The sequence below is a fragment of the Schistocerca gregaria genome, chromosome 3 (genome assembly GCF_023897955.1).
Source record: "Schistocerca gregaria isolate iqSchGreg1 chromosome 3, iqSchGreg1.2, whole genome shotgun sequence".
In the NCBI taxonomy this organism is placed as follows: domain Eukaryota; kingdom Metazoa; phylum Arthropoda; class Insecta; order Orthoptera; family Acrididae; genus Schistocerca; species Schistocerca gregaria.
The window spans coordinates 851,953,470-851,979,314 of NC_064922.1; the positions used below are offsets into that span (position 1 = coordinate 851,953,470).

The window sequence follows — 25,845 nt, forward strand, 5'->3', positions numbered from 1 at the left end:
ACATTGCCCTTTCTTTGGCGTAAGATATCAGTGCTGCTCTTATCTTTTTCTTAGCGGCCATAGTCCACCATTCAATAGTTGTTCTATATTTATTACGCATCCTTAAAACAGACTGCCAAATTCCTTGCATCTTTAAAGCTAGAGCGTTTTCAGAGACGGTATTGATATTTAATATGTCTTTTGCCTGGTTAATTGTGCTGCACTTCACTCCGAGGTGGTCAGAGAAGGCAGCCGGTATCACCTCGATACTACTGACTTTAGTGTCTAAAGTGGGGGGGGGGGTGACATATATTCTGTCGATTCTGCTCTGTGTAGCACCAGTCATATATGTATAGCGAACCAGCATCGGATATTTTATTTCCCACGCGTCAAACCACTTCATGTTGGTGACCAACGCCTGCAGTTCTCGGGAAAAGTTAAAATTTGGTTGCTGATCCTTTTTATTTAAAACGCAATTAAAATCTCCACCAATGAAAATTTCTGCAGGGTTTTCTTGGAATAGAAATAAAATGACACTTTTAAAAAAGGCTGCCCTCTCTCGTCTCGCATTGTTGCCTGAAGGTGCGTATAGGTTTATAAAAGTGGTGTTACAAATTTTGCAGCTAATTCCTCTCCACGACTCTAAAAGGTACACGTTTGTCAGCTCGATCCCTTCTTTAGCAAGGATGGCTGTTCCACAAGCGTTGTCTGGAGCCACATTCAACACCTCTTTGTACCCTGAAACATACAATTCTTTGAAATTAACTTCCTGCAGGAAGACGATATCTGTATCTGACTGATACAGATAGTCCTTCAGTGCAGCTACCTTTGCTTGACTCTGAATTTTGTTTATGTTTAAGGTGGTCACGTTATATGTATGTTCCACTGTGAGACGCTACAAGACAGTAAACAGAGGACACGGTATTGGAGCCGCGTACAATAACTTCGGGTTATATATATATATATATATATAGTGTTTTTTATTATACTTTTATTCCATTGACGGTTTTCCTTCTTTTTTCTTTTTTTTTCTTCTTTCTTCTTAGAGTTCGGTGTGACAATTTTTAATAAAAAAATTCTTCCTCAAAAACCCCTTCCGCCCCCATTGCATCGGTCTGATCCTCCTTTTCGTCCGCCCAGTAAATCGTGGCTCGGTGATTTCGTGTCCATGTCCTTGTCCAAGTCGGGTTTCATTGTCCATATCTGATGTATTGTCATGCAAGGGTTCAATTGTTTCGTGTGGCGTATCAGCCCGTTCTTCTCTCTAGTTCCGATCCGAAGACTCGCCGACCGCTTCCTTTTGTGTTTCTTCGTCCTTCTTTTCGGTCTCCTGTATCTTCCTCAGCCGCTCTCTTAAAGGAGGGGCCAAATTCTCTGCAGCTTGATGTGCTCTTCGTCTCTTTTTATTTTTTGATGACTTCGGTGAAATCGTCGGTGAAACCTTTGGTAAACTTCCTGGCGACTCCACAGAAGGTCGAGGAGAAGTCACCCGTCCCGCCTTCGTGGCGGAAGATTTTTGAGCTCCGTTAATTTCCGAGTCGGCCGTTGCTGCTGTTTCTTTGACACGTGAGATGGGAGGTGTCATTGGTTCGTCTTCTTGGGCCCTCCCTTTTCCTTTGACGTTTCTTGAACCTGTCTTTAGCGTCCTGTCATCTGTGTGGTTGTCAGTTTTCTGTTGTATCACTTCCTCTTTATGTCCATCCACTGTCGTTCCTTCTGGGATGTTGGCCCTTTCGTGTGTAACTACCGCTTCGTGCTCTACCATGTCTACATTGGGTATTATCGATGAAGCTTGTCGCTCGTTGGAAGAGTTGTCAGATTCAGAGGGCAAGCGCGGTGGGTCCTCAGTAACATCATTACTGGACAGATTCTGATTGTCATCGTTGGTCAACTCCGCAGTGCTTCCCGTTTCGGTGCGCGCGTCGGAAGATCCCGCCTGCTCGGCCATAATCTGTTGATATCAGGCCCGGCTAGCTGCCGCGGCAGCGTACGGCACTTGCACGCCAACAATTTGTCCTTGGACAGCCGCCTCGTTAGTCGGTAACTGAGGAACACGCCTTCTACTGCACTCACTTCTGACGTGCGCTGTGACGTTACATAACGCACAAGTCCGTGGCTGCCCATCATAAATTATGAGAGCGCGATGGCCACAGATATTCAAGTACGAAGGGATATGTCGTACGAGCACAATCGTAATCTGTCTAACTCCATTCAAAACCGGGAACATATATTGCTCCGACCATTTTTCTGCAATATTAGATACAACCCTACCATAGGGCTGAAGAGCAGCATTGATTGCTCCAGCAGGGACTTCGAATGGCAGTTCGAAAACTCTCTCTGCTCGAATGCCTAGCCCAGCATGGGAAACACGAACGTCACTAACTGTTCCGTTTGCATGATTAAATTTCATTTTGCCACCACACTTGTCAACTATCGAGGAGCACAAATCAGAGGGAATCAATTTCAATAAGACAGAATTGGAAACAAAAGAAAGATGAACGCCAATAATTTCGTCTCCTGTGTACATAACTGTTTTTGAAAGCCACCTTTTGATCTCGAAAGCCTTTTGTCTTTTACAGGTTCAATCAAAAGAGAATCTAACCGTATCTCTTCTTTCACAGTTAATTTCGTTCATTTTGTCATTTTAAGTAACTGAAAGATGCAAAGTAAACAAAGCGCTCTACTGACCTTCGTTAACAGCCACACAGCCGCTGTTTACGCCTGCCCTTCTAGCGCTGCCGCCACACGTCCGTCCGGCTCGGCGGCCGCGCAGCGAATGTGAACACGCTGAGCTACAGTGACGGCTACCACTCGCCTGCCGACGATTCAGGGAAAAAGTGCCCACGCACAGGTATATATTTGACGATATTTGACGACCGAAATTATCTCAGTAACGCTTGGGAAGTACGCGCCGAAGTATACAGCAAAACCGCGTTCCAAACGTCGTGGCCTCCCCTTGTAAGACTCGTTATGATGACCTTTGCCCTTTGCGGGCAAGTGCTCTATCACCTGAGCTACTCAAGAACACCTCACAGCTCGCTCTGACGGCTGTACTTCCGCCGGCGCCTCGTCTTCCCCACGACTGGTAAAGGTCCCGAGTTCAAGCATCGACCCGGCACGCGGTTATAAGCTGCAATGAAGTTCCATATCAGCACACATTTCGCTGCAAAGAGTGAAAATAATTAAAGTTAGATTTTATCATCACAAAATCATACGTAACTCATGTAACTAACAGTGATTGTAAATGAAAAACATTTAAATTCTAGTACGCCATTTTCTTGCTTTTGATTTTTTCTTTTTTTTTCTTCAAGAGCACCAGTTTATTCCGCAGAACGAAGATACCTATCATAAAAATGTTCACATTATAAAAATATCGAATCGCCACCAGCAACGTGCTAAGACACATGGCACAGTGAATGTCATTAGAAAAGGCAGCTTCGTTAACGTTAACCTCGTCATACAATTTGTACAGAAACCAAATGGCAGTTATATGAGTCGAGGGGCATGAAAGGGAAGCAGTGGTTGGGAAAGGAGTGAGGCAGGGTTGTAGCCTATCCCCGATGTTATTCAGTCTGTATATTGCGCAAGTAGTAAAGGAAACAAAAGAAAAATTCGGAGCAGGCATTAAAATCCATGGAGATGAAATAAAAGCTTTGAGGTTCGCCGATGACATTGTAGTTCTGTCAGAGAAAGCAAAGAACTTGCAAGAGCAGTTGAACGGAATGGACAGTGTCTTGAAAGGAGGATATAAAATGAACATCAACAAAAGTAAAACGAGGATAATGGAATGTAGTCGAATTAAGTCGGGCGATGCTGAGGGAATTAGATTAGGAAATGAGACACTTAAAGTAGTAAATGAGTTTTGCTATTTGGGGAGCAAAATAAGTGATGATGGTCGAAGTAGAGGGGATATAAAATGTAGACTGGCAATGGCACGGAAAGCATCTCTGAATAAGAGAAATTTGTTAACATCGAGTATAGATTTAAGTGTCAGGAAGTCGTTTCTGAAAGTATTTGTATGGAGTGTAGCCATGTATGGAAGTGAAATATGGACGATAAATAGTTTGGACACGAAGAGAATAGAAGCTTTCAAAATGTGGTGCTACAGAAGAATGCTGAAGATTTGATGGGTAGATCACATAACTAATGAGGAGGTATTGAATAGAATTGGGGAGAAGAGGAGTTTGTGGCACAACTTGACTAGAAGAAGGGATCACTTGGTAGGACATGTTCTGAGGCATCAAGGGATCACCAGTTTAGTACTGGAGGCATTGGAGGGCAGTGTGGAGGGTAAAAATCATAGAGGGAGACCAACAGATGAATACACTAAGCAGATTCAGAAGGATGTAGTTTGCAGTAAGTACTGGGAGATGAAGAAGCTTGCACAACATAGAGTAGCATGGAGAGCTTCATAAAACCAGTTTCAGGACTGAAGACCACAACAACAACAACCTCGTAATATGGTGATAGTTGCGCGGCAGACCAAGCATACTTAAGGATTTTCTCAAAAGCTGGATCCTGCAATAGACTAAGAATCCAGGGACGTATTTTATTAATATCATAGCTTCTACTTGTGTTTCCCGTTTACCGTGCTATGAGGATAGGGCACATGTGTAAAAATAATTTTTTGCCTGTCAGTAAAAGTGTACGTCGTAGGGTTGACAGAACGACATACGCATGTGCGGAACTATTTTCAATGAACAAGTCGATATTTAGATTCATTGACAACATCGCCATCGAATAAGGAAAGACAGCTTTTCCCATTCTGCGTGTCAATGAGGAACAGAAACAGCTCAATTGTACGTGAGGACGCAAAGCATCTTCCTAAAATTGACGATAGATATCTTTTCTGAGCCTTTCACATTTTGTAGCAGTTTCGCACGCATTTGTGCAGTCGTTGCTTCGATGGTTTACGTCTTATTGGACTCGCGGTCTGAATTTGACACTGACTTCTTGGAGACGAACAAAAACTGCTAGTGACAGGTTTTCGGAAGGTGTTAATCAGTTCTAGGCTCTGTTCTAGTGCATAAGGTCATAAGTACACAACAGTTGTCACAATATAGGATGCAAGTGACACGCAGAGGATCAAGTCGAGACAAATACAAAATGATAGATTCATTAGTGTTAGACCATTTCGTAAAAGTAAGGAGCAATGGACAATGGGTGGTTACTACAAGAGCACTGTGGCGGTGGGCAGTGGCTGCAGCAGCCTTATTGCTGTCGGAAAATTTTGAATTCAAAACCTCAAACACCTGATGCTATTTATTCAAGAGAAAAAACAGAATTCGGTTGCTTCATGTCACCAGATACGTCAGCACCATTAAAAAGCTTACGTTTGATGAATTACTGGAAACAGCAACACACTTTCAACTTCAGACCTCGACTATAATTCCTGAATTCGACACAGATTTAGTGGTAAGTACAGATCATAGAGAATGTATCAAAATCTAGTAAGATAATGGTATGGTTTTGAAGCGAGAAGGCTACAGAAACAGCTGTTATTCAATGAAGCAAGGAAGTTGTCACCTTTTGGATAAAGTTTTGCGACGTTACGTAAGGTGACAAATACACTATTGGCCATTAAAACTGCTACACCACGAAGATGACGTGCTACAGACGCGAAATTTAACCGACGGGAAGAAGATGCTGCGATATGCTAATGATTAGCTTTTCAGAGCATTCACACAAGGTTAGCGCCGGTGGCGACACCGACAACCTGCTGACATGAGGAAAGTTTCCAACCGATTTCTCATATACGAACAGCAGTTGACTGGCGTTGCCTGGTGAAACGTCGTTGTGATGCCTCGTGTAAGGAGGAGAAATGCGTACCATCGCGTTTCCGACTTTGATAAAGGTCGGATTGTAGCCTATCGCGATTGCGGTTTATTGTATCGCGACATTGCTGCTCGTGTTGGTCGAGATGCAATGACTGTTAGCAGGATATGGAATCGGTGGGTACAGGAGGGTAATACAGAACGCCGTGCTGGATCCCAACGGCCTCGTATCACTAGCAGTCGAGATGACAGGCATCTTATCCTCATGGCTGTAATGGATCGTGCAGCCACATCTCGATCCCTGAGTCAACAGATGGGGACGTTTGCAAGACAATAACCATCTGTATGAACAGTTTGATGACGCTTGAAGCAGCATGGACTATCAGCTCGAAGACAATGCCTGTGGTTACCCTTGACGCTGCATCACAGACTGGAGCGCCTGCGATGGTGTACTCAACGACGAGCCTGGGTGCACGAATGGCGAAACGTCATTTTTTCAGATGAATCCAGCCTCTGTTTACAGCATCATGATGGATGCATCCGTCTTTCACTACATCGTGGTGAACGCACATTGGCAGCATGTATTCGTCATCGACATACTGGCGTATCACCCGGCGTGATGGTATTGGGTGCCATTGGTTACACGTCTCGGTCACCTCTTGTTCACATTGACGGCACATTGAACAGTGGACGTTACATTTCAGATGGATTACGACCTGCGGCTCTACCCTTCAGCCAGCTGGAGTGGCCGTGCGGTTCTAGGCGCTACAGTCTGGAGCCAACCGACTGCTACGGTTGCAGGTTCGAATCCTGCCTCAGGCATGGATGTGTGTGATGTCCTTAGGTTAGTTAGGTTTAATTAGTTCTAAGTTCTAGGCGACTGATGACATCAGAAGTTATGTCGCATAATGATCAGAGCCGTTTGAACCATCTACCCTTCATTCGATCCCTGCGAAACCCTACATTTCAGCAGGATAACGCACGACCGCATGTTGCAGGTCGTGTACGGGCCTTTCTGGATACAGAAAATGTTCGACTGCTGCCCTGGCCAGCACATTCTCCAGTTCTCTCACCAACTGAAAACATCTGGTCAATTGTGGCTGAGCAACTGGCTTGTCACAATACGCCAGCACTACTCTTGATGAACTGCGGTATCGTGTTGAAGCTGCATGGGCAGCTGTACCTACACACGCCATCCAAGCACTGTTTGACTCAATGCCCAGACGTACCAAGGCCGTTATTACGGCCAGAGGTGGTTGTTCTAGGTACTGATTTCTCAGGATGTATGCATCCAAATTGTGTGAAAATGTAATCACATGTCAGTTCTAGTCTAATATATTTTTCCAATGAATACCCGTTTATCATAAGCATTTCTTCTTGGTGTAGCAATTTTAATGTCCATTAGTGTATAATGCTTCCCTTAACACATTTCTCATGATCTTTGAAAGTTGCTTTCCATTAGAACGTTCCAAACAGGATACTAGCAGTAAACAGCAGCCTTGGTGTCTGAAGATGGAGAAAGGATGCTTAAAAATGTTATTGGCAAGGCAAAAAGTATGTAGTACGCAAATAAAATAGCTAATTCACAGGATGAAATTAAAACCATATGGTCAGTGGTGGAGCAAGTGTCTGGTTAGCAAAACAAGGTCGACAATATAAAGACGGTTTGTAGTAAAAATGTTTCTATTACAGATAAGTCAAAAACACCACTTTCTGAACATAGCTGGTGAATTAAATAAAAACTTAGTTTCTGCAGTGGATCTTATAATGCTCTTGGAAAATGCCTTTCCCAGAGTGATATCTGAAATACTTCTATGTGATACTGACAAGAAGGAGACTGAGTCAATAATTAAATCACTGAAGACTGACTTCCATGGATATGATGGAGTGCCTAGCAGAATATTAAAGTACAGTGCTGCACATGTTAGCCTTGTACTTAGCCATATTTGTATTTTTTCCTTTAAGAATGGTTTATTTTCTGAACGATTATAGAACTCATTAGTAAAACTGAATTATAAAAAGGGAGAAAGGGACAATGCAGACATTTTTAGATCTATGTCTAAGCCATCAGTCTTTGCTAAAGTTATCTAAAAGGCTGTGCATGTAAGGATAATTGATCCTTTTATTTCACATAATTTGCTATCAAATGTACAGTTCGGTTTTAGAAGTCGTTTAACAACTGAAAGTGCTATATTATCTTTTCTCTGTGAGGTACTGGATGGATTAAACACAAGGTTTCGAACGCTAGCTATCTTTAATTAAAGCGTTTGATTGTGTTGATCACAAAATATTGCCCTAGAAGTTGGACCATTATGGAATACGGGGAGTAGCTCACAACTGGTTCACCTCTTACTTTAACAACAGACAGCAAAAGGTCATTATCCACAATAAATGTAAATGCCGTATGGCTAGGGCCTCCCATCGGGTAGACCGTTCGCCGAGTGCAAGTCTTTCGAATTGACGCCACTTCGGAGACTTGTGTGTCCATGAGGATGAAATGATGATTATTAGAACAACACAACACACAGTCCCTGAGCGAAGAAAATCTCCGACCCAGTCGGGAATCGAACCCTGGCCGTTAGGTATGACATTCCGTCATGCTGACCAGTCAACTACCAGGGGCGGGCATTATCCACAGTGTTTAGAATGGCTATGATGTGGGGTCTCACTGAGGCATGGTTAAATGGGGGATGCCCCAGGGATCAGTACTAGAGCCATTCATGTTCCTTATTTATATAAATGATATGCCCTCTAACATTATAGGTGACTCTAAAATATTTGTTTCCTGATGACACTAGCTTTGTAGTAAAGGATGTTGTGTGCAACTTTGGCACTGTGTCAAATAGAGCAGTTCGTGACATAAGTTCATGGCTTGTAGAAAATAAACTAACCCTAAACCATCTAAGACTCGGTTTTTACAGGTTCTGACACACAACTGAACAGAAGCCGACATTTTTATTGCACATAGTGGGCATATGATTAGTGAAAGTGTACAGTTCAAATTTCTGGGTGTTCACTTACATGGTAAACTGTCATGGAATGTCCACATTCAGTATCTCGTTCAATTTTTACTATTCGAACGGTATCTGAAGTAAGTGATTATTCAGTAGTCTACTTTGCTTATTTTCATTCGTTTATGACGTATGGTATTAGATTCTGAGGTAACTCTTCCTGTTCTCAAAGAATATTTTTGGTTCAGAAATGGGCGGTGGGGCAATAAGTGGTGTGAGTTCACAAACCTCTTGTCGTCCCCTGTTTATTAATCTAGGTATTCTGACATTGGCCTCTCAGTATATACGTTCTTTACTGTCGTTTCATGCTAACAATATCAGCTTATTCCAAGAATTAGCAGTTTTCACTCAGTACTAGGCAGAAATCCAATTAGCATCTGCATCGCAGTTCGTTGGCTCTTGTGCAGAAAGGCGTGCAGTATACTGGTGCATCCATTTTCAATAAGCTACAACAAGAATTCGAAAATCTTAGCAGTAATCCACGTGCTTTCAAATCGGAATTGAAGAGTCACTCCTTCTATTCTCTGGAGGAATTCCTTGAAAATTAAGCTGATTCCTGTGTTATATTGTTTTTCTCGTTTACATAAACTTATGGATTGTCCTTTTTTGGATTCATAAATAAAAAATGATTGAAATGGCTCTGAGCACTATGGGACTGAACATCTGAGGTCATCAGTCCCCTAGAACTTAGAACTACTTAAACCTAACTAACTTAAGGACATCACACACATCCATGCCCGAGGCAGGATTCGAACCTACGACCGTAGCGGTAACGCGGTTCCAGACTGTAGCGCCTAGAACTGTTCGGCCACGCCGGACGGCGATTCATAAACATTTAATTTTATCTGTTATTACTTTTATGTTGTAATTTCATGTACGGGCACATTCCATGACCTTGGAGATATGCTTATCAGTTTGGTCCCACGGAAGCAGACATGTAAAATAAAATAATTGTATAAAGATAAATACAATAATTTAACATTGATCAGCTGCTTGGTGCTAGTTCGTCTACTGGACGCCGCTTTGGTGTCTTGCGTTATCCCCAATCCATTACAGTTATCCAATTCGGAACAGGCACCCTACAGTTTAACGTGGAATCCGAACTGCCTGTTATATCTGGCAACCATTCACACAATTGAGAGGGAAAGACTAGGCTAAAACGAAAACTCCTTGGTTTCAACGAGTGTCGACCTAACAATATCTCAATATACAAACATCCGCCTTATCGCTAGACCACCATGTCTGACCACTTTGAAGATAATTTATCCATAAGTGTTGATGAATGAATTTGCGAGTATCAAAATATGTGACATATATCACCATATATTTTGACTGCATTGGTTTAGAAGCTTGAATTATTTACATCTCCAAGAGACCATAGACTTTAGTCACTGTGATAAGTTATGTCTGCCCTTTGAAGCACCCCCGATTAAATTTCTTCATTGGGTTTTATGTAATATATCAATGCCGCCAAACAGTTAATTATTATAATTATAAGACCGTGTGCTTAATGGATGAAAGGCTATCGATTTTCCTGCTGTGGTTTCGTGGATATTTCATCCGAGTGCGGCTAATCTGAGACTGAATGGTGGAATGATTGAAAGTTTCTCTGTTAATAAGTACCACGAAGGTTGCGATGTACAAACTGTATTGTATTTTCTATAATAACACACAAATTCTGAGGCAGTTGCTACCTTCGCCTTACACGTCTAACCACAGTTATATCTTTTATTGGTTGCTAATTTTCAGTACTTCGTCACACGTAATGCTGATGGTTAACATTCACAACAATCCTCACTGCAATCCATGGTTGTTGCTGGCCGACGCAGTTGACGCCAAACACGTAATTCGGCACTTGTCACTTTTGGTCTCATATCACTCGCGAATCGGTATCGATGAGGGTCCACCCCATGATGATCAGGGGGACGCGCTCACTCGTCATACTCTGGTGAATTTACTCGAGCACCATTCTTGCCCATCTCTCCAGCAACACTTCTCACACTCCATACTACTACTCACTCGGCAATAGATCTCACTGCCTCCTGCAGCACTTGACAGTCAACTCCTGTCTACTATCGACCTGGGCATCGGATACTAGCATCTATGTTTGAGGGATCACGGATCCCTTACATCCGCGCCCTAAAAACCTTCTTTGTAGCCACAGGCGAATAAGAATAATAGGAAAAAATTGTCACATAGCATATAAATGAAAATGAGGAACATAAGTTCTGGTTCAAATACTGAAAATTACATCGTATCACAAATAATACCCTATTGATTCCGGTAGCAAACTGCCCCTACATAAACATTATACAACATCAGTGTATCTTAATTAACATAGTGCAATAAATATTTTCACATAACTTTGTCTTACATTCGATTACCAAAAATCACTTTCAAAGTTCTGTATGAGCTGTTAACTACATATTTATTATAACTTGCTACAGCAAAGACAAAACAAAAAACAATTAGTTGAATGCTAGCTACACCTTTGGTATGCCATCCTTTCAGCAGGGTTCGTGCTGTCCATACTACTATCACTGTAACTTTTAACTCACTTAGTCAACACACATGAAAGTTAAGGAAGAAATTCACAACTTATTCATTTGAGTCCTTAACACAAACGACATTGAATATCAAAACAAAATATAGCATTTACACCTTGAATTATGCAATTATTTTAAAATCCCTCATACCTCTACAGATTCAATAATATTATATGCTCCATTATACCACCAAATATGTCTTCTATAACTATTTGCATCGTTATAACTAATGTAGTCACCCAATGCAAAAATTTAAATTACTGATCATTTCATTTTGCCAAACTTTTACTGCTAATGCTCAGATGAAAAATATAATATTTCCTATTATACTGACATTAATCCGAATCTAATATATGGATATTTATTATTCATTACACAGTACCAGAATTCTGCTTCTAAAGCTTGATGTAAGTACAACCATACTTGACTTTGATAGCTAATTGGATACATGAATTACTCATTACTCATGAGCTACATTTTGTGTTTTATTCAGCATACTTCAGATAAACATGTATACCTACAAATAACTTGCAAACAGATGTTGCGCATGTGCTAAATGACATACTTCAATACTTCAAACATCTCATACTCCATACATTTCATTACACATAACTCCCTCAACGTAACAGCAACTTCAACTGCAAATAAATATATATCTTCAACCTACATCAATGCCCCATATACTTCAATACTTCAAACATCTCATACTCAATACACTTAATTACACATAACTCCCTCAACTTAATAGCAACTTCAATGATATATAACTTCAACCTACATCAACCCTCCATATTCGCTGCAATAACCACATAAAAATACACTCCTGGAAATTGAAATAAGAACACCGTGAATTCATTGTCCCAGGAAGGGGAAACTTTATTGACACATTCCTGGGGTCAGATACATCACATGATCACACTGACAGAACCACAGGCACATAGACACAGGCAACAGAGCATGCTCAATGTCGGCACTAGTACAGTGTATATCCACCTTTCGCAGCAATGCAGGCTGCTATTCTCCCATGGAGACGATCGTAGAGATGCTGAATGTAGTCCTGTGGAACGGCTTGCCATGCCATTTCCACCTGGCGCCTCAGTTGGAACAGCGTTTGTGCTGGACATGCAGACCGCGTGAGACGACGCTTCATCCAGTCCCAAACATGCTCAATGGGGGACAGATCCGGAGATCTTGCTGGCCAGGCTGGTTGACTTACACCTTCTAGAGCACTTTGGGTGGCACGGGATACATGCGGACGTGCATTGTCCTGTTGGAACAGCAAGTTCCCTTGTCGGTCTAGGAATGGTAGAACGATGGGTTCGATGACGGTTTGGATGTACCGTGCACTATTCAGTGTCCCCTCGACGATCACTAGAGGTGTACGGCCAGTGTAGGAGATCGCTCCCCACACCATGATGCCGGGTGTTGGCCCTGTGTGCCTCGGTCGTATGCAGTCCTGATTGTGGCGCTCACCTGCACGACGCCAAACACGCATACGACCATCATTGGCACCAAGGCAGAAGCGACTCTCATCGCTGAAGACGACACGTCTCCATTCGTCCCTCCATTCACGCCTGTCGCGACACCACTGGAGGCGGGCTGCACGATGTTGGGGCGTGAGCGGAAGACGGCCTAACGGTGTGCGGGACCGTAGCCCAGCTTTATGGAGACGGTTGCGAATGGTCCTCGCCGATACCCCAGGAGCAACAGTGTCCCTAATTTGCTGGGAAGTGGCGGTGCGGTCCCCTACGGCACTGCGTAGGATCCTACAGTGTTGGCGTGCATCCGTGCATCGCTGCGGTCCGGTCCCAGGCCGACGGGCACGTGCACCTTCCGCCGACCACTGGCGTCAACATCGATGTACTGTGGAGACCTCACGCCCCACGTGTTGAGCAATTCGGCGGTACGTCCACCCGGCCTCCTGCATGCCCACTATACGCCCTCGCTCAAAGTCCGTCAACTGCACATACGGTTCACGTCCACACTGTCGCGGCATGCTACCAGTGTTAAAGACTGCGATGGAGCTCCGTATGCCACGGCAAACTGGCTGACACTGTCGGCGGCGGTGCACAAATGCTGCGCAGCTAGCGCCATTCGACGGCCAACACCGCGGTTCCTGGTGTGTCCGCTGTGCCCTGCGTGTGATCATTGCTTGTACAGTCCTCTCGCAGTGTCCGGAGCAAGTATGGTGGGTCTGACACACCGGTGTCAATGTGTTCTTTTTTCCATTTCCAGGGTGTACTATTCCAGGCTCCTTGGCTTCTACGTTCATCATATTTCGCATCACTTATTCAAACAAGTATCACCTCATGTATTTGTTACCTTATATGACTTCCTATTTGCAAGCTAATACGTTACTTCAATTTTCTTACCATTGCTTGACCTTTTCATACTTCATAAAACAACTATGTGAGATTACACAAACTCTTTGTTTGACCAATTAGCTTCCCACCACATTTTATAAACATTAGCTACACAAACTCTTTGTTTGACCAATTAGCTTCCCACCACATTTTATAAACATTAGCTTCCTGATCTGGTTCTCATTTTATTACTTCTGGCACTAATAATTTTGCAATATACTGACACTAAGCTGATTTTTGACTTATGGATTCTTTGACATCTCACTCTCTACATCAACTGTAACTTCTTATCCTTATTTTAAGTTAACTATAAATCTGCTACATGGTTCCTGACTGAATTACTTGGATGACCACTACCTATCCTAACTACTACACTAACTTCTTAACGTAAGGATAGAGAAACATGCTAGAAAAGTGAAACTTGAAATAAGAAATAAAGTCTCACCCAGCTGGGAGTGTACCAGTCGTCACTTGGTATACCAGCAAAAGAGTTGCTGGCTCCCTACACCTAACTTTCTTCAATCTGCACTTCATGATCCCTTCGTCTATCTTCTCCCCTCTTGTAATTCCTGTCATTATCATCATCATCTCTCCCATGCTTGTGGTAAAACTGTCGACCATTGCCACGGTTCCTATGTCCATTACCCCCATCTCTACCTCTGTAATTCGGTGGGCTATTAAGCTGACTTTGACGGTAATTATTTCCACCTTGGTTCTGATCACGCATCTGATTGTTTTCCTGTGCACGAATAGTTTCTAATTGCTTCAATAATTCCATTAAAGTCTCTTTATCTTTAATCAGGCTTCCAGATCAGTTTTCTTGTATCCTACGACTTAACCTGCTTTTAATTGCTGATACCATTATGTCGTCATTCAATGGCTGCTCCAATGTTTCATTCAACTCCCATAGATGCTCAGCAAATTCTCTCAAGGCACCTCTCCAGGTGTTAAGAGACTTGCGATGCAGTAAATCTTCAAGTGTTGCACATTGGTGACTTTTGGACCAGTATTTCTTTAAAAACTCTTCCTCAAAATGACTGTAGCTGGTAACTTCTTCTTTCTTCCTAACTCCCCAGGTGAAAGCTTCACCTTCCATTCTGTCTATTGCCAACTGAATTTTATCTGCATCTCGTAAGTGTGCTGGGAAAACTCCTTGTAACTACTTAGTAAATATCATTGGATGCAATGCCCCTTTGGGTTTATATTTTTGCCCCATGTTGGTCTAGGTATACCTATTATCAGCATTTACTAACGTAATGAACTTGCCCTCTACTACTGTTAAGGTGGCACTATATATCTTCCTATCAATCTCTTCGGTTTTAGTTTCTAGCTGTTGGACTCCCTCCTGCAGCTGTTTGCTCTCATTTGTGACTATATGTTCCACAGTCTCCTCCACTTTCGCTTGCCTATTTCCCAATTTACCAATATTGACATGGCACTGCTGTTGTATTTGTACCACGTCTAGAATCTGTTGGTTCTTGTGTGCTTCAACTTCTTGCATTCTCCCTTCCAACTCAGTTTTGACACTCTCAACCTCTTCCTCAGCTTTTCCAATTATCTCTTCCTTCATATTGTTCATTTCCTCTTGGAGTCGATCTACCTTCACCTGTATCTTGTCATCTCTCTCCTGAAGGGTTATTCTCATCTGTTCCTGGAATTCCTGCAGCCCTTTCCTTAAGTTTTCTTGGTTTTCTTTGGACATCTCATCTATCCATTTGTTGGTTTCTTCATTTCCTTTCTTGATTTCTTGGAACATCGTGAATATTATTGATTGTGATTCTCCATCCTCTAGGCTCAGTTCCTTTCTAATTGGTTTTACCGGTGTCTCAGGGTAACCGGTTGAATGACCCAATGGGCTGTCCATTTGCATTCCACTACTACCAATTCCTGAGTCATCCTTGTCCTCCTAATCTCCATTTTTCTAATTACCTCCTCTACAACCTTTTCTTTCAATTCAGGATACATTCTTAACTATTCACTATGCACAGACAAGAAAAGAAAATACAATAAAAATAACCTCCTACTAACCCAAACACTCACTAATTAGCTAATAACGAAATAATCCTCCACTGTGTTCAGTTAACCCAGACTGTCAAAATAGACCTCTCCATTGAACAGCATAAATTACAGAAGCCTACCCAGATCAAACATCAATGACTGCTTTTGTACATAAAATCTCGAAGTAACATACACACAAATTAAAAGACATATAAACATGTGGTTTATAATAAATAACGCAAATGAGACACTATTCTGTGCTGTACAACATGAAAACACACGCATGTTAGCATACCATGCTTCAGAGCAATTTCTCAAAGAAATGCTAAAAAATATTGTTTTTATAATTTCTACAAATTGTCAAATATAATTAGAAGTTCCTTCCGCGCTCTGAAGATAGTGCAATATTAATTAGTCTCGCGCCAGCAACTCGTCCTCACTCACCCCTCGACGCTCGTCGAAGTCGCGCTACTAGTCGTGTTGGCGTTGGCTCCTCCGGAGCAGCGGCTGTCAGGCGGAACAACGTTGTAGCTGGTGTGGTGCCGTGTACAAAGCGAAGCTCGCGGCGAATCGCGCTGACGCAGTCTCGTAGTTCGGTGGTTGGCGACAGGATGGAGCTGCGGTCACGTATTTCGTTGATAGGCGGGTAGATGGCGCACGCGTCGTATACTTCGGTGGTACGCCACTAGATGTCAAACTCCGCGACGTATTTGTGTTTACTTCAGCCACTTGGCTCCGCTGTAGTCACTGGTCAGTGTGGTACATCTCCGCTGATTTCGCGGCGTGTGGAACTGCTTCACTGCTTCAGATGCTTTGGCTAGCCGCTCACAGAGCCTGAGTGACATCATCCAACAATTACGCCACAGTCAACACTCGCAACTGCACTAACAGTTTATGGGTCCACATCAAATCGAGCGATTTACACCGTTCAAAAGATAATTTCGGATACAAAGTCACTTGAAAACATTCCCCTGATACTCTCGTAAGGGAATTTTGGCTGGTTCACTCGCGATTATGCACAAACGCGCCTTTTCTTAGAATGTGAATTTTACAGCAACTCACGCAGGTTCTCGTGTCCATACTTCAATACATTGTTCATTAACACTGCTTATGTTACTTGTAAAAAGAAATTTTTTACTGTTCATCAGTCACTTTTGCACTGTATTGTCTAAATAATGTGCTTCGTTCCCGCGATTTATAATTTCACCATAAATGTCATATTACACTGTTTCTAGTTAGAATACTGTAACTTTAGTCACGGTAACGACAATACCGGATTGCTCTTGCACTAAAATTGTCCGATAATTGCAAATGTCATTCCACTGAAACCAAAAATGGCGCTTAATAAATCATTGTTCAGATCCAAAGATTGCAACTCTCCTTTTCACGGGAGCCAAGATGAAACACCGCCGTTTAAAATTCTTCATTGGGTTTTATGTAATTTATCGAAGCCGCCAAACAATTAATTACTATGATTATATGGCAGTGTGCTTAATGGATGAAAGGCTATCGATTTTCCTGCTGTGGTTTCGGGGTATTTCAACCGAGTGCGGCTAATCTGAGACTGAATAGTGGAATGATTAAAAGTTTGTCTATTATTAAGGACCACGAAGGTTGCGATGTACAAACTGTATTGTATTTTCTATAATAACACACAAATTCTGAGGCAGTTGCTACTGAAACGTCCTCTTAGAACAATTGTACACGACTGTGCTTAAACTGACACACAATATTTTTTTGCGCAACGCAATCTGACTTTCAGTAATCCCTACAAAAGAATGGCCCTGACTGACATTAATCTATATGTTTCGCAAATCACTTACCTCACAAAAATCTTCGTTACTCGAACTACTGCAATTCAGCGAGCGCCACTACTGCCAGCTAACTAAAAGAATCAAACTACGGAAGTCACTAACTACTGATAGGCACAGTTAGCAAATGAAAGATTTTAATAGAGAGCAAACAATGTATTTACCTTAATAGTCATTATATATATATATATATATATATATATATATATATATATATATATATATATATATATATATATATCAGTTCATGACATCAATTCTTACAAATTTCAAAACTCCGCCATCTCTCTCCCCACGTCCACCACTGTTGGCGGCTCACCTCCAACTGCGCAACGCTACGCGCTGTTAGCATCCAGCTGCCGCTGCCCAACACTACAATGGAAGACAACAATGCAAACCAGTCACAGACTGCACACGACAAAGCCAGTGATTTTCATACAGAGCGCTACGTGGCGGCGGCGTTACCAATAAAAAAACCTAAACAGCCTACTTACACTACCTTCGCCTTACACGTCTAATCACTGTCATATCTTTTATTGGTTGCTAATTTTCAGTACTTCGTCACACGCAATGCTGATGGTTAACATTCACAACAATCCTCACTGCAATCCATGGTTGTTGCTGGCCGACGCGAAACACGTAATTCGGCACTTGTCACTTTCTGTTTCATATCACTCGTGAATCGGTATCGATGAGGGTACATCCCATGACGATCAGGGGGACGCGCTCACTCGTCATACTCCGGTGAATTTTACTCGACCACCATTCTTGCCTGTCTCTCCAGCAACACTTCTCACCCGACACACTCCAGCACGACTACTCACTCGATAATAGGTCTCACTGCCTCCTGCAGCGCTTGACAATCGACTCCTGTCTACTATCGACCTGGGCGTCGGATACTAGCATCTATGTTCGTGGGATCACGGATCCCTTACAACTTTCCTGAAAAAAAGTGTCAGACTCACAACAAATTGATGCTATAAAGGGTCCATTTTTAACGGTTAATGTTCGGAACACTAAAAAGGGAGTCATATCTGTACGTTATTGACTAGTGGTGTGCACAAAGCTATCCGATCCTTATACGATGGTCTGGTTGTCGATGAAATAAGAATGTCGATGTGTTAATTAAAAGTGATTTTGCCAAAATGTACAATGTTCTGTCAATCCTATGACGGACACTTTTTCTGACAGGTGAAAAATTGTGTCCACTCACTACAAAAGTGCCCTACTCTCATCGTACAGCAAACGCAAATCACAGGTAAACACGACAAAATTAATAAAAAAAGCCTCACGGATCAGTAACCAATGCAGGCTCGAGCTTTCGAGGAAATTCTTGGTCTGTCGCGAATTTGTCGCCAGATCACGAGATATTTACGATGTTACCGAAGTTGCTTTTCCTAATGATAATCACATTAAAGAATGTGGTTATGAAATGTGTGCCCTCACGAGTTCCTGCTGCTGATGAATCGATTTCTTAACTTTGAGCCTTTTCATGATAAATATCGGCCTATGAAATAGACTGGGTCTCTTGTACTATAAAAGTAAAAATAGAAGCAAAAACTGATATACTATAAGTGAATTTTATCCACAGTGTATGCTGTTGAACTCCGTAACTGGCAGCGAAAATTTTTCTACACCCTATGAAATACTATAATTTATATGCTTTCATTTTCAATTACTCTTACTCACGTGAGGCTACTCGTATATCAGATTTGTTATGATAGAATATGATTTGAATAACGTTTGTATTGCTTACTTATTTTGTAAATAATTCATCTGTATTTCTCGATGTCACAAAAATATTCATGTCATTGATCTCGGCAACAATGTAAAGAAAATAATGGCATCATAAGATTGGTTTTAAACACGGAGGGCAAAATTTCGAACCTGTGCTGTTAGCCACTAGGCTACCAACTCGTTCGCTATTATACCATGTGTGCGAACTGATGCAGCAACGTCAGAACTTTGACTGTCACTTTCTTGGAAACTATTGAGTGTTGGCACAAGAGACAAAATAAGTGTCCATTTATTGTCGCCCTTCTTTCACCAAGCGAAACTTGGACTGTGCGAGAGAGCGACGTATTGCTGCACCTCCTCGTAAGACATAGTTTCAGAAAACGACGAATGTAACTCTACAGCCGTGCATGTAACATAGAGTTCTTTGCAGTTTATCCATACTAGAAACATAGCTACGAGCAGCAAATATCGTTCTTGACGAACTAATATACTATAGAAACTAATCGTGACATCATGCATCTATGATGTAATTAGGCTTGTTAAAGTAACATTAAACCATATCGATTCCATGGAAACTGACATGTTTCATGAAATTATATGTTTGCTCAGCTTTTCGATAAAACCATAGGAATATAGATGGAGATAGCATCGCACTTGGGCTGCGGCGGGGAAGGCGACTGTACCAGGTGGCGGTCACCTCCCCCCCCCTTCCCCCCCTCATTACCACATGGAGTTGCCCCAATGAATGTGACCCTTGACCTTTTAGTCAAGCAAAAACCGACGAGGAATTGTCTCAGGAGATAAGTTCATGTGAGCAATGAGTATCTTGAAATGTATAGTAAGCCTGAGCAATGAGTATCTTGAAATGTATAGTAAGCCTTTCCAACAGTCACCAAGATGAAACAGATTACAATTAATGTTGTCCACTAATTCAGATCCAACCACAAGTACCTACCACAATATTTAAAACAGCAATCTCTGTTAACAATTACACTGCGGTAACTCACATGTGAGTGCTGTGTTAGCCTACAGGGGTCGTTAGCCTGAAACAACAGAGAAATAAACTACGAGAAAAATGCGCTAGCTTCTAGATACTGCACAGGCTCACCCTGGTTAACCTCTTACTGTTACTCTGGTTCCTCTCTCTTTTAAGCTGTCTGACAACTGGGAATCTCATTCACCAGGCAGTTTACACTGTAACTAACAAAACACCACCGGCAGTTACGTTTAAATCATTTTGATTAGACAGTACACTTCCTCTCTTTGGTTTCTATAGATTTAATGACAGTTTTGCTTAAGACATATTTGACGCATTACTGTCATAAGTTTTTGTTCCTTGTTTGATATTACCACCACGACTGTGTCTCCTTTCGTGTTGTCAGAATATGAAATCTAACTTGCGCTGCAGTCGTTCACTTGTTTATCTTCCCAATTTATGAATCATTTTTTCTTTTTTCTTTTTTTGTCTTTTCAAAGATTCGCTTGAACGGTTTTGCTTTTGTGACTTGAAACTACGAGTATATGTTCTGTGTAGCATACGAAATTTGATTACATAACGCTGTAATATCCACGACTATATTTTATTCAGAACAATATTCACGACAGCATTGTGTGTGCAATTTGAGCGAACATTCTCCTGATATTAATAAAAAAGGACTTCATCGATACTAAAACAATAATAATTAGTTATTGTCAGTGACATAATTTAATTTTCTGTGAAAATTATGTCTCAGACAATGCTCATGGAAAAAGATAATAGAAATCTTCACCTTTTGTTATCTATGATACTTCTACAAAAATCCTTCTTCTTGTTCGAGCTGTTGTAATGATCAGACGCCATTGATGTCTTGTAGCACTGAGGTCTGTAAAAAACTGTATTATGTTGTTAAGTAACATTTGAAAAATGGAGTTTCTGTGTAATTGGAATCAATACGTGTGTTTGAATTTTTATTTTAATATGATTCTCGTCCTATATAAAAGTTAAGTTCTCTGTTCAGCTACAATGCAGCGCAGCCACCAGCGCCATTGATATACAGCGCGGATTATTGGTAAAGTGCTGAATAATGAGTGATTAACATGGAGAAACAATTTTTAACGTTAATGAATATAGTTAAGGTACAGAAAAGATTTAATATATATATATATATTATTTGTTGAGAGTGAAACAACACCTGAACCATAATCGAAATGTGACTGTCTTATATTGGCCGCCATTTTAGTGAAATATTGCAGCGGCAGTTTTACATCAAACTACTAAAACACAAGAATCTTGATGGTCAATTTTCACGATAATAATTGTGTATTGGTGGCCCAGAACCCACCCAGAAATCATAAATTCGACTTAGCTTATGAATAACCTTTAAATATGGTGCAAACAATATCTTACGTGGTGATATTGTTCTCTGCTAATGTATGATTATTTGGTAAGAAGTATTAGGAAATATTTTTTGACAGGAAAGAATACATTAGTGTTGTGCGCGTGTGGTATTGTGTGTATAAATTTTGTTAAGAAAAAATGTTGCCACCTTGAATAATAGTTCGCAAAATTGTGTGAGATCACTCTTGTGAACAAATTTATTCCCATTTACACTGCTTGACAGACAACATTGGTACACGTTCTCAGGTGGAGATTTCTTTAACAGGTAACTATCTTTAGCCGGGAGATGCAGTGATTAAATAAAACCTCATGTTACACTAACCATAAGTAATTGGTTTTGTTGTAGCCCTGCCCACGATTTGTAAAATACCGTAATCCTAACCGCACGCCACATTACGCGAACATCCACAAGCTGTGCTATCTTGTCTTTACATTTGTGGTACTATGTATTACAAGTGGTGCTAATGGAAGCGTTCTTTTAGAATACTGTTTTCTAGTGTATAATATTAAAATGAGTGTTATTTACGCATTATGTAAATGGCATCTCGTGATGCTAAAAAGGCGAATCGCTTCCAGTGACTGAGATTTTTAGTTTGCAGTTTGCTTAATGCAGAAATACAGAAATACCTATTACAGCTACAGAAGAGGAAAACCACAGAATAATTTTCCCTGCTCTGTATTTGTGATGTTCGCCTCGCAGTCGATGCACCTGGATATTACTCATAACTACGTTTTAGATCCAAATCATACTTACAGAAATGCGAATAAAACCCATTGACCTATTTGTATTTCTGCTCCCAGTCAATGCAGTGGTTGCCGGCGACATCATGTCTTCGGGAAACCAACTTAACTTGGTGCAAGTTAGCTCAAGATCCACATCGGCAAAGCTGCCGCATTCTGCCTGTCGCTGGTGTAATGGAGATTTGGCAAAATTGTAGAAGACTTTTGGCAACTATTTTACCATCGATTTACTTCCTCGTTTCATTCAGAATTATCTTGCAAAATCCACTCGATATTTTCTTGTCACTTCGACTGAATATTCTGAATTATTCTTACTTACGGAATGACACAGAGGGGGAAAATCTACGGTTTCGAGTCCAGCAAAGCTCGTTCAACAGAAACTGCAACTTATTTCGCCATTTCCGTTGCGAATTCTCTTTTTGTTCTCCATCACTGGGGCAACAAGGGGCGGTGTTTGATGCAGTTGTATGCAAGCTCGGCGATAACGAGTTCGCTCTTCAAGCAAATGGTGCATTTGTTTTCGGCTCTAATCTCTCTGACCATAAGATTTTTGCTAGCTGTGTGGAAAAGCCGCTAGCAGGTAGATCGACAATCACTAAGAAATTATAAGACAACTTCTTACGTATAAGTCTTGCCGGTACCTTGATTCTGTACCCTGCAGATCTAAGTTAGTGTTTTTTTTTTTTACTGCTTCTGTCAGCTGTATTGCTATAATGGTGAGATGATATGTTAACTAGTTTTTGTTATGTACGAGGGTTGGAACTTTCATGGTGGCAACTATTTATTTACAGCTCTTACAAAATAGATACGTACTTCAAAGTTTTACTGACCTTCAAATTAGTCACCAGCGTTGTGTATAACCCGTTGCCAGCGATGTGGAAGTCGTAGGATACTCTTAGCAGTGCCAGTTGTGTTGATAGTTCGAGCGGCACAATCCATTGCCCGACGAATTTGTAGCAGTTCTGAAGCGAATGCAGTGAAGTGTTTCCTTCAGTTTAGAAATCGAGTTGAACACACGAGGGCTTAAGTCATGGGAATGCAGTAGGTGGTATAGCACTTAGCAGCCCCATCATTCAAACAAATCAATAACAGCTTGAAGTGTACGTACTTGAGCACTGTCCTGCAAAATGATGGTCAGATCCTGCAGAAAGTCTCTATGCTGTTTGTTTTTGGAACACAACCTGCGAACAGCTTAGAGACAGAAGTGTTTATTGTTTGTTAATTAAGGCCAGTGACATGAAATTTAAAGTTTGTAATGTGCAATATACGTATGGAAAAAGATAAATGATTGTTTAAAATAATGAAATTGTATAATATGACTAAGTTTGTAAGATAAACAATGTTTATTGGAAGCTGGTTCATGCTTAGGGCACTTGTATTGTAAAATGTAAAAGATGTAGTGAAGTCCCTCCATAACGAAGTGGCATGGCGCGATAGAAAAGGTAGTTTTGGCACGGTACACATTGACGGTGCCAAGGGAGGCAATTGGAAGCCGCTTTGCAAGGAGTTTTGCCTCGGATGTGGATTTGGCTGTTGCTTGGTATTCTCTAACACATTAACAGTCCGCCGCCAAGTAGAAATTTTATAGAGCATTCAAACATCATGACCCATGCCTACAGCTAGCCGCCATGTCGCTTGCCATCACAACTTCGCCACTGCTCCACGAACTTCATGCATACCGATATGCATCAGAGCATAGGCCACTTAATTTGTGTGAGTGATTTCAATAATAATCGAAGTGCTATAAATCTGTGCTTGGAATCATATTTTCTGTCCTGATCATGAAACTATGCAGGATCCCCTCCTAAGTGTTCAGAAAACCGAGTATCCTGTTTCAAATGAACTAGTGATTTATTTATGTTTGTCAAATGTGCAAATTATTAGCAAGAGTTGAAGTTAGAATGCTGCTAAAGTGCTCTCAGTTTATTGCAAGGTATCGTTTTGCAAAAAATCAGTGCAAGACTGTGTAAATGTTACTGTCTAAATATCTGCTTCACAGATGATGAAAAAGGCGCATAAGTTAAACTTATTTGAAACATAATTTAGCCTTGATTATTATCATGAATGATTTTTTTAAGTTAATTGAGCTCAGTATTGAACAATTAGCCTTGAAAAGTAAAAACATAAACTATTCCAAGTGAAGCTAAGAATTAACTTTAGTTGAATTAAATTTTGCTACTGAAATAATCACAGGGTTTGATTAGTGATACTATACCAATTTATGGGTCCCCACCATATTCTTCTCATATTAGAAAGACAATTGGAATATTAGTGCTACCAAAGAAATCTGATATATTTGTTCCAATGGTAGTATAAACAGTGTAATTGTGATATTATTTATTTTTTTATTAGTGGTTGTTACATGATAGTTAATTCAGACCCTCATGGCCAACTTTAGTTCTACATTTCTAGCAGTAAGTTTTCAGTACTGATCCAAGTAGTGATCTTATTAGTATGAGTTTGGTACATCTTGGCTTGCTATGATTACTAGTTTGTGCATTATTGGTAAGTGCTGCTCCCCACAGTTCAGAGTGTCCTGTGTCAGTTTGTTTTCAATGTGCTATTCAAAGGGAAATCTTAATGAAAGTCACTACAATAACTAGTATTCAATTTTCTTAAACATATATTTTTAATTTTATGTACCTAATTGGGCTGGCGACGTTTCATTTCTTTTATTCATATATGAACTTCTCTACTTCCATTAAACGTCGAAGTTAAAGCCTGTTTAGCTTTTTCCGTTAATTTAAACATATTCAAAATTATAGTCCGATACCTTGATACAGTAGACAGACGCACGGTAAAATTTCCCGAATGCTCTTGGAGGGTAACATTATTTAGTGTCACGGCAGGCTAGTGTCATACAAGATCATAAGCAGTCCGCACTGGAACATAATGGCGCAGATTCTTCCTCGTAAGTAACCGAAACATCTTCCCTTTAATAATCTGTTTACATCACTTAAAATCGTTGTGAGGCACAATTACTGTTAAACAACACATGGTCTCACATCTTGTTTTTGTTGTGGGGCACTACCACCCCAAGGAAATTTCGTCAGTTGGGGAAATATAATGTAATGTAAAACGTGAACTAGCAGTCTGAAGATGAACCTGTCGGTTCGAAACCGGTAACGGCGCTGTTTAAACAACATTGTAAGAAGAGGCTGGTTGCTGTCATCTTCTATGTAAGAGTCAACCTATACACGAATGATTCGTTCCGCTAATTTCGTGCTTTATTTTCCAGCCACCCTCCGCAGTGCTCGACTGTTCCTATCCATCAGTACATCTACATCTACATCTACATCTACATCCATACTCCGCAATCCGTTTGTGGCGGAGGGTACCTTGAGTACCTCTATCGGTTCTCCCTTCTATTCAAGTCTCGTATTGTTCGTGAAAAGAAAGATTGTCGGTATGCCTCTGTGTGGGCTCTAATATCTCTGACTTTATGCTCATGGTTCTTCGCGACATATACGTAGGAGGGAGCAATATACTGCTTAACTCCTCGGTGAAG

General features: G+C 41.1%; 1 protein-coding gene across 1 annotated transcript in view; it reads right to left on the reverse strand.

Moving 5' to 3' along the window:
• The window catches only part of LOC126354796 (juvenile hormone acid O-methyltransferase-like), a 289,416-nt gene extending 286,673 nt beyond the window's left edge, over positions 1-2,743 (reverse strand). Inside the window, exon 1 of the mRNA XM_050004710.1 lies at positions 2,668-2,743. The gene's annotated coding sequence lies outside the window, so the exon portion shown is untranslated. The remainder of the gene's footprint in view (positions 1-2,667) is intronic.
• Between the last annotated feature and the right edge of the window lie 23,102 nt (positions 2,744-25,845).